This window comes from Chlorocebus sabaeus, chromosome 23 (assembly GCF_047675955.1).
Source record: "Chlorocebus sabaeus isolate Y175 chromosome 23, mChlSab1.0.hap1, whole genome shotgun sequence".
Classification (NCBI taxonomy): Eukaryota; Metazoa; Chordata; class Mammalia; order Primates; family Cercopithecidae; genus Chlorocebus; species Chlorocebus sabaeus.
In genome coordinates this window covers 12,081,551-12,095,728 of record NC_132926.1, presented here as the reverse complement: position 1 = coordinate 12,095,728, position 14,178 = coordinate 12,081,551, and the positions used below count along the sequence as shown (strand labels likewise).

General features: G+C 47.4%; 1 long non-coding RNA gene across 1 annotated transcript; it reads left to right on the top strand.

The window, feature by feature from the left end:
* The first annotated feature begins 1,947 nt into the window (after nucleotides 1–1,947).
* Nucleotides 1,948–5,728, top strand: LOC119628024 (uncharacterized). Its single transcript, XR_005244301.2, has 3 exons — nucleotides 1,948–2,166; nucleotides 3,451–3,540; nucleotides 3,737–5,728. It is a non-coding gene; the product is annotated as an uncharacterized lncRNA (long non-coding RNA).
* The last annotated feature ends 8,450 nt before the right edge of the window (nucleotides 5,729–14,178 follow it).

The following is a 14,178-nucleotide window of genomic DNA, read 5'->3' as shown; positions in this document are numbered from 1 at the left end:
GATATTCTCTCAGAACACCTAATATACTTTGATGCACCTACTTGACAATTGAGAAGGTCTCCCTCATTTCAAAGCAAACACTTGGATCAAAGAGACATCATTTTATTCATCTCTACATCCTCACTGGACCCTGGTATATAGTAGACACCATCCATTCAAACATATGTACATTCACCAACTCATTCATCTACACCCATCCATCCATCCATCTACCCCTCCATCCATTCATCTATCTACTCACTAATCCATCTACCTACTCACCCATCCATCCATCCATCTACTCATTCATCCATCTACCTACCCACTTGTCCATTCAACCATCTACTCATCCATCTACCCACCCACCTATCCATCCATCCACCAATTTATTCATTTACCCACCCATCCGTACATCCATCCATCTACTCATCCATCTACCTATCCACCTGTCCATCTATGCACTCACTCATCCATCTATCCACCCACCCACCTGCTTATCTATCCATCTACCCACCCACCTATCCATCCAACAAATATTTCTGAATGTCCTCAATGTCCCAGCCATTTCTCCAGACTCTGAATATAGAAAAGAACAAGAAAGATGAGGCCTCTGCTCTCACTAGCCCTACGCTCTAGTGTCTGTTGTGGGGCCAGTGAGGGGTGGGGAGGGGGTCACAGACTATGGAAATAAACAAATAAACAAAGTACGTGAGTGAGAAGTACTGTAAAGTAAATTAACGGAGCAATATCCCAGAGGGCACTACTTTAGAAGGAATTGTCAGGTCACCTTACAAGAAGTTGGCCTCTGTGATGAGTCCCAAATGATAAGAAAGGAAGCAGCCAAACAAAGAGACAGAAAGTCCTGATGTGGGAATGAACTTTGTGTGTTTGAGGGACAGAAAAGAACAGAGGAAGCAGAGGAGAGGACAGAGATGAAGGCAAGGAAGTTGGGGAAAGTGTAAGAACTTGGAAAATATAAGAAACTCAGCAACAGTCAGACCTGATTTTGAATCCTTTCTCTAGCATTTGTCTCTATACATATGACCTTAACCAAGTCACTGCACCTTTCTCAGCCCCCATTTCCCCATCATGAAATGGGGACACAAGTACCTATGTCATTGGGCTTAGGGGAGAAAGATTGACTAAGGCAGTTCAGTAAAATGTCTGACATGTAATAGGTTTTGACAAACTTTATTTCCTCTTCTTTTCTTGCTTTAAACAAATAATGATGCTGTTGCCTTAAAAGTTAGGTTATACCATTAGAAAGCACCTTTGTTCTTTGCTCATGTTCTACCAAAATGAGAAAATGGCAAAAATCACAGAGTGGGTCTCAGTTCTCCATTTTGTTAATATCCAAGTTGATATTTCCCTTTTGCAACAGTAACAACAACAACATGCAAACCAAAAACTGAAACAGCTTCAGTTCTGTGCCCTCGGGATCTAGCGTGGCACTCGTGAGAACCCTCCAGAGACAGCCACATCTCGAAGCAAGTGGCACAAGCTTTGCAGAAGGCACACTGGGCCCCTCTCAAAACGTTAGCAGCAAAGATGATGAGCGAGACTTCGGGGAGTGGAGGATGAGACTAAGCCGCAGAGTGCCTCGTCTAACATGTTTTAGGAAGCACCCTTCTCTTTCCTGACTCACATGGGACAGCTCTAATAATTCAGCTTCACGTGGCTGAATTTTTTTTCTGTTTTCACTTAGTTCTTTTTTTCTTCTCCTATAAAAAAAAGTCCAAACAGGCTTTGGGCCACACTAGACTACCTAGTACGGAGGATAGATGATCTGGATGATCTGGGAGTTGGTTTTCTGAAAAGCCAGGGAGCTCTGGTCTTGAGAAGGTTCAGTAGCCAGGAAGCTGAGGAACACACACACACACACACACACACACACACACACACCCCTCCCTGGCTCCAGTTCCGCACCACCCTACACCCCCAACCCCGGAAGTAGATTTCTCAATAGGCAGGGCTGGGTATGAGTCACAGGCAATTCCGTTTTGTTTGGGACAATGAGACCTCCCACTGTTGGGGCGAGAAGGAGTTGCTGAGAAGGAGCTGTGGTTCTGACCTTCAGGGGAATTCCCACGTCTGTATGGTGGCTCGTAAGGAGCATGGTTCCTTTTCTCAGCCCTCTCGAGGGGCGAGGATGCTGAGGACTGAAGTCTGTGGGGCTTGATGCATGTGGTGTGTGGATGGTGTGGGGAGGTGGGGAAGGGAGAATGACATGAATGGTGTGAGGTCTTTCAGAGGGTTCTTCCCAAGGTCACATAGTTGGTGGAGGGTGAGTACTCACACTTGTGCAAAGGTGGGGGATAGGAAGGGAAACCGAGGCAATTAATAATTGGCACCATAGCTGGTCTCTGAGGCTTTCAAATGTTCCCCCAGGAGGTTCAGCCTCTGGGGAGAGAAGCCAGGGGAACCCCATGGCACATCCCCAGCCCTGCCTGCTACTCCCCTCTGCCATCTCCCCTTACCTTGGGCTATGAGGGGAGGTAACGAGACCTGTGACTCATACAGTGCTCTCCTTTTCCCTCCTATCAGCTCAGACTAAGCAAAGAATGGGCAGGGCTCTTTCACCAAAGAGTATAGTGTTGTGGGAGGTGGAGGGGCCTATTGGAAAGGGGACCCACCAAATCCTTGGGGGTGGTTCTCAGCTCTCTGGGGATAGGGCAGATGAGTCCTCAGGAAGGCTCTGATCAGGCGTCTTCTGTTCTCTTTCCTTTCTCGGATGGGAACGATGCTTCCCGCTTTTGTGGTCCACCTGCAGGCCGCCTTTCATCCTTCTTCTTCAAGTCACAGAGAGACAGAGAGGAGGGGACAGAGGATGAGCCATGGGGTTTTGAAAGCAGGCACAGCCACAGTTGTGTGTGCTGCCTCCCGGGGTCTGCTCTGCCAGGAGTTCCTGTCCCAGGTGTCAACAAAAACAGCCAAACTCCATAAAATACTTGGAGATTCATTCTGAGCCAAATATGAGTGACCAACAGCCTGTGACACAGCCCTCGGGAGATCTTGCCCGAGGTAGTCAGGCTACAGTTTTGTTTTATATATATTAGGGAGATATAAGAAATAAATCAATACATAGAAGATGTACATTGGTTTGGACTGGAAAAGCAGGACAACTCAAAGCAGGGGCTTCAAGTCATAGATACATTCAAAGATTTTCTGATTGGCAATTGGTTGAAAAAGTTACATTATCATCTAAAGACCTAGAATCAATAAAAGAGAATGTCTGGGTTAAGATAAGGGGTTGTGGAGACCAGGGTTCCCCATTACGCAGAGGAAGCCCCAGGTAGCAGGCTTCAGAGAGGATAGGTTGTAAATGTTTCTTAATTCTATCCTGGATCAGGAAAAGGAAGGGGATTATCTTTGAAAGATAGATTTTTCCCACAAGAGACAGCTTTGCAAGACTATTTTGAGATACAGCAAATAAACACAATTTGGGGCAAATGCTTTGTTTTTTTTTTTCAGGGCCTGCTCTCTGTCATGTGATGCTGTACTACAGCCAGGCTGGAATTCGGTGTCTTGTTGCTACAAAGAGTTGGCTTTGTCAATCCTAAGGTCTGTTTTAATGTTAATGCTGGTCAGTTGTGCCTGAGCTCCAAAAGGGAGCAGGAAATAACGAGCTGCATTTGACCCTCCCTTCCCACCATGGTTTGCACTAGTTTTTCAGGTTAACTTTGGAATGCCCTTGCCTGAGAGGAGGGGTCCATTCAGATGGCTGGGGGACTTAGAATTTTATGTTTGGTTTACATAGGTCACTGACAGGCTGCCACAGGGCCATTTTCATGACCAGAGGGGTCTGTTCAACACCCATGGGTCCCAACACCTATCTCAGGAAGCAGGGTGCATCTGTCCATCACTGAGTCTCAGGGTGGGTGGGTGAGCGCTCATCAACCCCAGACAGCAGGCCGGCACAAAACAGCACTGCCCACAAAACCACAGGAAGAAGAGAAACTCCGACTGTCATTCAGTACACAGAAGACACTGTACTGGACCCAGACATTAGGCAGACACCCACGCCTGACTTTTAGGAGAAAAGGGAACATGACAAATGGATATTCTTAGTAGACCGTTTATTAGAAAAGAGAACATCTTCCAGCGTGTGTCCTGGGGTGATGGGTGTGGGAAGCACTCAGTCCATAGTCCTGGTCCCTGGCTTCCCCAAGCCCAGAACCACAAATGTATAGTGGAAAGCAGAGGGTGCCACGACTCAGAAAGATGCTTCCACTCACAAGGATTGGAGCTCACAAGTGAGCTCGATAACCTGCAAACCCGAGACACCTGAGACACTGCTCCTTGGCCCTTTTCTCAACTGAGACTTTATTGTGATTATCCCGGCAGGGGGCAGAGCTCTCCTCTCTGCAAGAGGAAATGTTCTTTAGTGAAAATGCAGCATTTCTCCAGGGGTAGGAAAGCTGAACACCTGCTTAGCTTATGAACCCTCAGCTGGCCTCGGTGGTGCAAAGACCCTGCTGTTACCGCTTTGATCATTGGTACTGTGGACTGTACCAGGAGATCCCTGGGAATGTGCACTGGGCAGAAGCAGCTTTTATCCTTGACCCTCAACCATGCTTTATATGGTGAGGTTGAGAAAATGGCACGAGGCTTCTCCTGAACCTCAAATCAACACCCTTACCCCATTTAGATCCTATCTGGCTGTTTCCTGCTAAGATTACCGCATCACTACACCATCTTTCGTCTTTCAGCAAAGTGGAGTCATGTGTGGTTTATGGGGTAGATGGACCCCAAAACTGATAACATGACTCAAGCTATGGTGCTTACTCCTTAGGAAATGCACTATTTTTCTGGAAAGCTACAGAAGCTTCAAATGCATTTGCCACACAAAGCTAAGTCAGCAGAACAACCCGTTTGGCTTTGGAGGCTAGTTCAGTTCCACGAGCAGGGAGAAAGATGAGGCAGACTGTGGTTTTTCAGTTCCTGGAGCTTAGGGAGCTCCAAAGCTCCCTCCCTCCCTGCTCAGGCTACACTGTTCTTAATTTTAGATAACATCCTGCCTTCTTCTCATATTGCCACTGAGCTCCTGGCATCCTCAGTTTATCTGTGAAATGAAAAACCTAATGTTAAATTTTTTACCTATGGCATAAGAGAGATGGGTATGGCTCTTGTGGGTCTCTCTGCAGCCCCTCTTTTCCTTCAATCACCCTCTGTCTCTCTTGCCTTCTGCTTATTCTCTCTCTCCCCTCATTTTTGTTTTCTTTTTTCTTTTTTTTTTTGTCTCTCTATGCCTTTTTTTTTCTTTTTTAAATCTCTCTATGCCTCCAGCCGAGAAGATAAAGAGTGTACATCTTTCTGATTAAAAAGTTTTGCTTTGCAGAAACACAGTCAATTTATGATTCTGGCCTTCCCAGCTAGGGACAATGTTCACTTACATTTAGGACCATGAGAGGCTTAGCTGTGAGTTTCTGAGGCTGGGGAAAATTACAGTGATACATAACGGTGCTGCACTCACTGAAGTGCTGAGCCGGGGTTGGGCTCAGGCAGCCACTAAGCTCAGAGTGGAAAGTTTCGGGAGGGGAGGCAGGAAGGAGAGGTCTATAGCTCCTCCAGATTCTAGGTGTTAATTTACTAAGATATTCCTAAACCAGAAAACAGAGACAGAAGACAAAGAGAAAGAGGGAAGAAGAGCAAGACAGAGAGACAGAGAGAGACAAAGAGAGACTGGAGAGACAGCAAATATTGAAAGAAAAAGGAAAAAGAAAGAAATCCGACAGCTCATGAACTTGTTTTAAAACTTACAAATTAGATTTGAAGAGATGGGCAGAGGTTTAAAATTTCTTCATTAGGCTGGGTGTGGTAACTCACACCTGTAATCCCAGCACTCTGGGAGGCTGACACTGACAGATCATCTGAGAAGGAGTTCGACACCAGCCTGGCCAACATGGTGAAACCCTGTCTCTACTAAAAATACAAAACTTAGCTAGTCATGGTGGCGCGCGCCTGTAATCCCAGCTACTCTACAGGCTGAAGCAGGAGAATCGCTTGAACCCAGGAGGCGGAGGATGCAGTGAGCTGAGACTGTGCCATTGCACTCCAACCTGGGTGACAGTGAGACTCTGTCTCCAAAAATAAAAATAAAAAATAAAATAATAAAATAAAATAGAAAGTTTTTTTATTACGCTTTATTTTTAGGGATTTTTCTTTATTTACCACTCGCTAAAAGAGCCCCAGCAGCAAGTGACTGGCGACAGAAGAAGATTCCAGAAAAATGAGAGTCACTTCACTGGGCCTTTGTCCTTGACCCGAAGGATTTCTTGTAGCTTGTGCACTTTTCTGGGTGCATGATGATTGAGAGGTGCAGTGGTCAAGGCACTGAAGCTTGTCCTGGAGACCCGGGTTATGGATTGATCTGTCTGGGTGCCACTCAGAACCCTTGAAACCTGGATCTGCCACTTACAAGATGTGTGTCTGAACCAGGTTTCTTCTCTCTGAGCCTCGGTTTTCGCATCTGGAACATGCACATACCAATATCTCACAATGTTATTATAAGACTCTCTCATGATATCAGTATGCTATCAAGTAACACAACTATCAATGACAACTGCTCATAACTCACATGTATTGAACAGTGCACTGGGTCCTCATTTTACATTTATGATCCTGATGGGTCCTCACATCTTCCCCACCAGGTGAGGACCATAAACAGCCTCCCTCTTTAAATGATACTTAGAAAAGCCAAGACAAAACTTAATACTGCCAGAGGGACTCCAAAGCCTTTTTGCTTTAGCAGTCACATAGGTGCCCAAAACACTTTTGCTTCATCTCCTCCCACCTGTTGATGTTTTGGTTTTCCATTTCCATAGACCTGTTCCCTGCAGAGGGAGCCCAGCCGTACAGGTGGGAGTAAGGGTGTCAAGAGTTCCCGCACCCGAGTCCTGACTCTCTCGGCCAATAGTTTGCCGAGGAACCTCTGGTGAAGTCACTTCATCTCTCTGAGGCCTCTGTTTCCTCCTCTCTAAAATACAGGGGATGTTGTGGGTCCTACCTGCCCAGAGAGCATGTTGTGAAGACCCAGTGTAAGAGGGCAATCTTATTAGTCCAGGGAGAAGCCACAGCAAAGAGGAAGGGCAGGATTCTCTTCCTCTCTCCCACCCCTACCAGACTTGCCTTGACCTGCGCATCCCGGGCACGTGAGGGAGAAGACAGGCCCAAGCCAGGTGTGGCTGCATCCGGATATTAGTGGGGAAGGAAAAGAGACAAAAACCTGGAATTTATTCAGGTCTAGGACCTAGACCTCCACTCCATTGGGAAAGCAGTCAGATTTTAGGATAAAAGATAGAGGCTTAGAGCTCAGTCACATGGGGCTTCAAGTCCCCACTGTGTGGCCTGGGGCAAGTCACTGTCATTCTGGGCCTTAGTATCCTTTTCTATAAAATGGGAATAAAACTAGCGCTTACCTCCAAGTGTAGATGTGGTAAAATCAGGTTTAGAAAGTACCTGGCCCAGGCTCTGGCACAGAGTAAATGCTTATCCGTGTTGCTGGTGCTCCTGTACCCTTGCCAAGAGTCAAGGGGCTGTGCTCTCTGACTTAACAACCCCTCCTGACTTGGCGACCTCACCTCGTCACCGCTGCCCACAGCTGAATATGAGCACCATTTGCAGGGTACAAGAAACAGCAGTTGACAAATGAAGGCTCTGTGCTGCTCATGGATTTCCCATTTAAATTTACTGATCCCTAATTATAATCTCAGCAAGAAAGAAATGACTGAGGACCAGCAGGGGTTGTTGAGGAGCAATTACTTGGCAATTTTCTTTTTTTCCAGTGGAAAGGAAGGGAGGTAGAGAAGTGAGGACGCAGGGAGGAGCTCAGAGTCTGCACTCCTTCCCTTTTCCCAGGCTTTGTGTTCTCTGCAGGGTTAGGTGCTGCCTCAGAGCCAACTCAGCACTCTCCTTAGAGGACAGACCACAGGGGTGGTTCCCTAATGCTGGAAGGCAGGAGGAATGGGGAATCAGCCATGGGTGGGAGACTGATGTTTCTTTGGCATTTTCCTATTTCTTGAAAAGCTGAAACAGGGCTGGCTGTCCCCTCTTTTCCCAGTAAACAGATCACCCTAGAGTATAGGCCTATGTGGTAGATCTTTAGTTTTTCCTTTTGTTTTTTAATTAACAAAGATGGGAGAGTTATGGCACAGAATGGCACAGGGTGCTCATTAAAGACGCAAGCCACTGTCTCTCTGAGCCTTAGTTTCCTCTTCTGTAAAACGGAAGAGGAGGGGCACTGATATTTTACTTGACCAGAGAACCGGATGCTACTGAGGGGGCTCTGCAGGCTGAGAGCCCCCGATGTGGACTGCACACCCCTTGACCCCATCCTGCTTCTACACCACAGCGTGTCGGACAGCTGACCATTGGTCATTGGATCCTTGCGCAACTCACCTCTTGGGTGCTTGGGATCAAAGACGCCAAAAGCAGTTGTCAGATACAGAACGGGTGTTTGGAGATTTGCCTTGTTCTCTGCATGAGACAACCAAAACCGTGCATTGTCATTTGCAGAGTATCAGATCCAAGAAGACTCTACTAAGCAAGCAGTTTCTGAGCGTAAAAGCAAAGCCGCAGAGTCAGATGGCCTGAGCTTAAAAATCGTGTTCCACTGCCACTTACCAGCAAAACGACTTGGAACTCATCACTGAACTTTGCTGTGCTTCAGTGTCCTCAACTGTAAAAATAAGATAATAATAGAACTGCACTCCTGGAAGGATTATATGAGATTATATGCACATGTTCTCTCACTCCCACCCCAACGCAGATGAATTGCTAGTGAGATTTTAGTTGTTATTGTTGAGGCTTACTTCTAACTAAGTGCTGTGCTGGGTGCCTTAGCTGATTTTCTCATGTAATCCTCATCACAGCCATGTCTAGTAAGCTTTTTTTTTGTCCCATTTTACAGGGGAAAGAATTGAGACTCAAAGAGATGAGGTTACTGGTCCAAGGTTAAAGAAGCAGAAAGGGTCGGAGCCATTAGTTTACTCATAAAATATTTAATGCTCTCGGTGTGCCAGGCTCTATTCTAGGCATTGAGGGTTTTGTGGTACGCAAGATAGACAAGGTTTCTGGTCTCATGACCATCACATCCAGTTGGGGGAGATTAGGTCTCAACACCACTCATACTGCCTCCTTGAGGGGAGAGGGTTCTTATCATCGTTCTTGAGCACATGGCTGGGCAGAAGGAATCTAGCAGAGGGTTGGAGGCCAGAATAGTATGAAATGTCCAGAAATAAATCCTGGTTATCCAGAGGGGGATATTTCTTATGGTGACCTTGGCCCAGTTGAACACCCTCTGCCTCTCCCCACTGCCATCCCTGTGTCTGGGTCTCTGGTCTCTGTATTTAGTAGGACTTGCTGAGAAGAACTCTGAACCTGGGGATCGGGGAGCAGGTTGAGGGTGGGATACAGACCATCAGGTTCAGAGTGAGGCTTGCAGAGTCTTGCAAACTGTGAGTAGAAACAGCACTCATTTTATAGTCAAATCTAGCCTTTGCTGCCTGTGATTCCTGAAGACATTTCCCAAAGTTCACTGAGACCTCCCCATCACTGGGAGGGAGAGCTGCCTCTGCCAAGCCCGCTGACCCACATCCTCTCTGGGGCAGAAGGGAGACCTCACCTGGCCAGGTGGGCTTATGGTAGAAGCGGGAGCTTGAGCTCCCTCTAGTGAGGCAGTGGGGGCAGCACAGAAAACGCTTCCAACCTAGGTACAGAGTGACCTCTGCAGGACTCTCTCCCCATTAAGAAAGAGGCGGTGGGATTGAGTGAGTCCTGGTCAAAAGTAGACCATTTCTGTGGGTCCCAAGGGCAGTCCCGGCTCCCCAGCAGAGATCTTTTGAAATGCTCACTCTTCTGAGGTCCTTGGCTCTGAACCCAAAATCCCCCCATCTGTACACATGCAGCTGTCTGGGGTGTGGGCTCATGTGGTCCCCTGCAGAGTTCCCTGCCAGAGGCAGCCTCCTTCCCATCCTTGCGCTGCCAGACCAAGCGCACACACTCTGCTCCCCTTGCTGGGCCTTGGGTTGGGTTTGTCCCAGCCCCTGCCTTGCTTGGGGGTGAGGGGCGGGTCATGACAGAGATTGAGCCCCATTTCCAGACTTAGCTTTGCCTCCTAGAAATCACCCCAAGTATTTTTGGAGCTACTTAGCATCCTAACGATCCGAAAACTATTGCAACCAGATGCTTGAGCTCTGCTGAGTCAGCAAAGATTCCCACAGCAGTGGGGAGCAGACCCTGGCCCCGGTCGCTGTGAGCCAGCAGTGTGACCTCTCAGGGCTGCAGTCTCCTTGTCTGAAAATGGAAACTAAAATTGCAGGGATTAAAAGGGAGGAAGATATGGGAAAGCACTTTGGACAGTTTAGTGTGCAAGTTGATGTTAAAATCCAGAAGTCAGCTAAGATGCCTTATCCTATAAAACTCAAGTGGACTTTGCCAGAGTGTCCTCACACCAAGTAGTGGACCCCTTCTTTTGCTGATTTATCTGCTATTGTGTAGGGGTGTGTGTGTGTGTGTGTAGGCAGGTGGTAGTATGGGTAGAGTGGGGTTTCCCCAGTCACCTGGGGCCCTGAGTGCCTGCTTCCCTGAACTAGGCCAGCTTAGTTGACTGGCTTCTTTTGTGTACTGGTCCATTCTGCATCAAAAGCATCTGAATTTTCATTCAATCTCTCCCCCCGAATTTTCACTTCTAAAAACCTGACCAGTCTCTTGTGTGTAGCTGACTTCACAGGAGGTCTGAGGAGACACTGGGGTTAGCCACACTAACAACTTCAAGTCAAATATTAGACCTGCAAATTGTTAAAAGCCCTTTGGCTCTTTTCAATAACTGGAGGCCAGTCTCTCTCTCCTCTTTCCTAAGCCTTCTTCCTCTTTCTGTGTCCTCCGACAGCTGCTGTTTATCGAGGTGACCGGTATGATCCGTCCCTCAACAAACACAATTCCTTCCAGAAGAGGAAGACAGGTGCCAGCTGTTGAGAGAGTAATTTCTTTGTCCTGACAACATTTTTGTTTATCTCTGGACCTTCCTCCCATACGGGTAAGAGATAGGAAAGAGCGAGAACTAGAAGGGACAGACACTGCTGCAGGGGGTACCGTGGGGGGCTTTAGAGAGGGGTTCCAATGCCTCTCATTGTTCTACCTCGCAGCCATTTTGTTGTTGTTGTTGTTGTTGTTGTTTTGAGACAGAGTTTTTGCTCTGTTGCTTAGGCTGGAGTACAGTAACACAATCTCAGCTCACTGCCACCTCTGCCTCCTGGGTTCAAGTGATTCTCCTGCTTCAGCCTCCCAAGTAACTGGGATTACAGGCACCCACCACCATGACCGGATAAGTTTTGTATTTTTAGTAGAGACATGGTTTCACCATGTTGGCCACGCTGGTCTCAAACTCTTGACCTCAGGTGATCCATCTGCCTCTGCCTCCCAAAGTGCTAGGCGTGGGCCACTGCACCCGGCCCCTCACAGCCATTTTGAAGGCTTAAGCTCCCTGATGGAAGGCATGGAGCCAACCTCAAGCATTTTTCCATCGACATGGCAGGATCTTAATAAAGGTTTGTCCTGTGATTAAGTCCTTTATTGACACTTTGGAGAAACACAACCCATACCCTTCCCAACCTGAGCTGAAGCCACAGATGCAAAGAAGCCTGGGAACCCCTCAAGTCCACTGTGTCCAGTCCTCTGCCCTCCCGGAGGGAAGCTCTATAGTCCAAGGACATCCAACTCCCAGACTCGCTTCCAGGAACAGAGATAGAAGGATGTTGGGAGGAGAGCTGTGGGCAAGAATGCCAGACTCCTGGTGATTCTGGGATAGAAACCCCTGGAGGGGCTTGTCACGGGTCTCTGTTCCTTCATGCCTCTAGCAGGATCCATGATCACCATTATGACAATAGCAACAATGATGACAGCTACAGTGGTCTGAGCCCTTATTACATGCCGGGTCCTGATACACATTTCTCATTAACTATAGTAATCATATGATGTAGGTGACATTAGTATCCCCATTTTACAGATGGGGAAACTGAGGCTTATGAAGTTCAGTTTGTGTAAAATCACATAGCTGGAAGGTATAGAAACTGGGCTCTTCACCACCACAAGGCACTGCCTCTCACTCAGTATACCACCGCATGCTCGTGTAACAATTTACAATTAGGAATGAAATTCTCATACAGTCGTGTATCACTTAACGGCAGGGATGCGTTCTCAGAAATGCGTCCTTAGGTGAATCCGCTGTTGTGCGAACATCCACAGAGTGCACGTACACAAACCTAGATGGCATGTTCTACGACACACCTGGGCTCTCCGGTACAGCCTGTTGCTCCTACGCTACAAACCTGCACAGCATGGGACTGTCCTGAATACTGCGGGCGGTTGTAACACAACGGTGAGTATTTGTCTATCTAAACACAAATGTAAGTCTATCTAAATTTGTCTGTCTAAACATACAGAAGGTACAGTGAAAATACAGTAGTATAGTCTTATGGGACCACCTTCATCTATGAGGTCAACCGTTGGCTGAAATGTCATTACGTGGTGGGAGACTGTACGTTATTTAATTTGTACTTCAGCTGGATATATACAACCTGGAAACTCTTTTTCCAACCGCATCACAGACAAAGAAATTGAGACTTGTACAGGTGAAGGGGCGTGACTTTTCTTTGCTCACAGGAACATGAGGATGTTGGCATTCTTCAGGCAGGGAGATAACCTGGACGGGGTGGTGCAGCAGGCGTGTGCATAAAAGGAGCCAGGGAAGCCTCCTCTGTGATGAGCGAGCTTGCAGGCTGGATGGAGAAAAACGAAGTAAAGTCACCCCAAAGCCTGGATTCTCATCTGGAGTGCCTGTTGCCTCTTGCCCTTCCCAGAACGCTCCAGCTTGGCACTGGGCTAGAATTCCACTGAGTTGATTCCGTCATCTGAGGCCCTGGGCACAATGACAAGGGTGGTTTTCTCGGATCTGCAGTGAGCATTACACCAGAGTGTGGGAAACACCGCCTACTCAGCACCCCACTCTGGGACCCAGGGCAAACTTGCCATCATCTCCAGTCCGCCCATTAGCCGCCCAGGACTCTGCCGGCCCATCCAGGCACTGAAGTAATTACCAAAATGGAGATGAATATTTAAAGGGACTCTTACTTAACCAACAAATACTTCCTCTCCAAGTTCCCTCCGTCACCGGCTCTGGGTGAATTTCTGGAGGGATTGCTGTGACACAGGCCCGGTGCTGCCTGTGGTTTGACCTCATCATGAGGCCTTTCTTCACCCTTTCTTCGTGGGTAGCCTTGAAGGTGTTAGGGGATGGTCTGTTGTCTGGCTGTGAACAGCAGGGTCAGCTCTTATATTCTCCATAAATGGATCTCTGGGGACAAGACCCAGACAGGTGGGGGCACAGGGGAAGAAAACATAAAAGTCAAAGGGACTGGGCCCCCGTGACTAATTACCCCTTTACTGTTTCTATCACCAGACCTTAGTGCCACAAAGGATTAGGGGTCATTTGAGACAATGCATGTTGTAAAATGTAAAATGCAAGTGACCACAAATCTGAAAGCGGTATAGAACTTTGGCTAAAATAATGCAGGCTCTCCGTTGGCATTACTATTGTTGTTAGGAGAGTCTGGTGCTCTGTTCAAGGGCTTTTCTGTGCTATCCTCAAGGTGCCCCAGGATTGTCTCTGTTTAGCACAAAATATCCTGTGTCCTGGAAACCCATTAGCCCTAAGAAAACCAGGACAGTTGGTCACCCCCCTGTTCAATGCAGGCATCAGTTCCACTAGGTAGGGGGTCTTAGCTGCATTTTAAAGGTAAGGAAATAAAGACTTAATGGGTTGGAATAACTGGGTTATGTGCACATACCTAATGAATGGTTACACAAACAACTTCAAGTCAAATATTAGACCCGTGTATTCCTAAAATCCCTGTGACTCTTTGCGATAACTTGAGGCCAGCCTCCCTCTCCTCTTTTCTAAGCCCTCTTTACCTTTCTGTGTCCTCTGGCAGCTGTTGTTTATCAAGGCAACCATCATGATTCCTACCTCAAAGCGTGCTTTGAATTCTCCTCCTGTAGGCTCCAAAACCCTTATTATCCAGATTCAGTATTGCTCTAAACTAGGAAAGGTCCTGAATAGACCCAGATTTCAAGCATGTTCAGGTGGATTTGTTTAACAGAGTGTGGCTACTGGAACATCTGGAGCCCAAAGTACACAGAAGG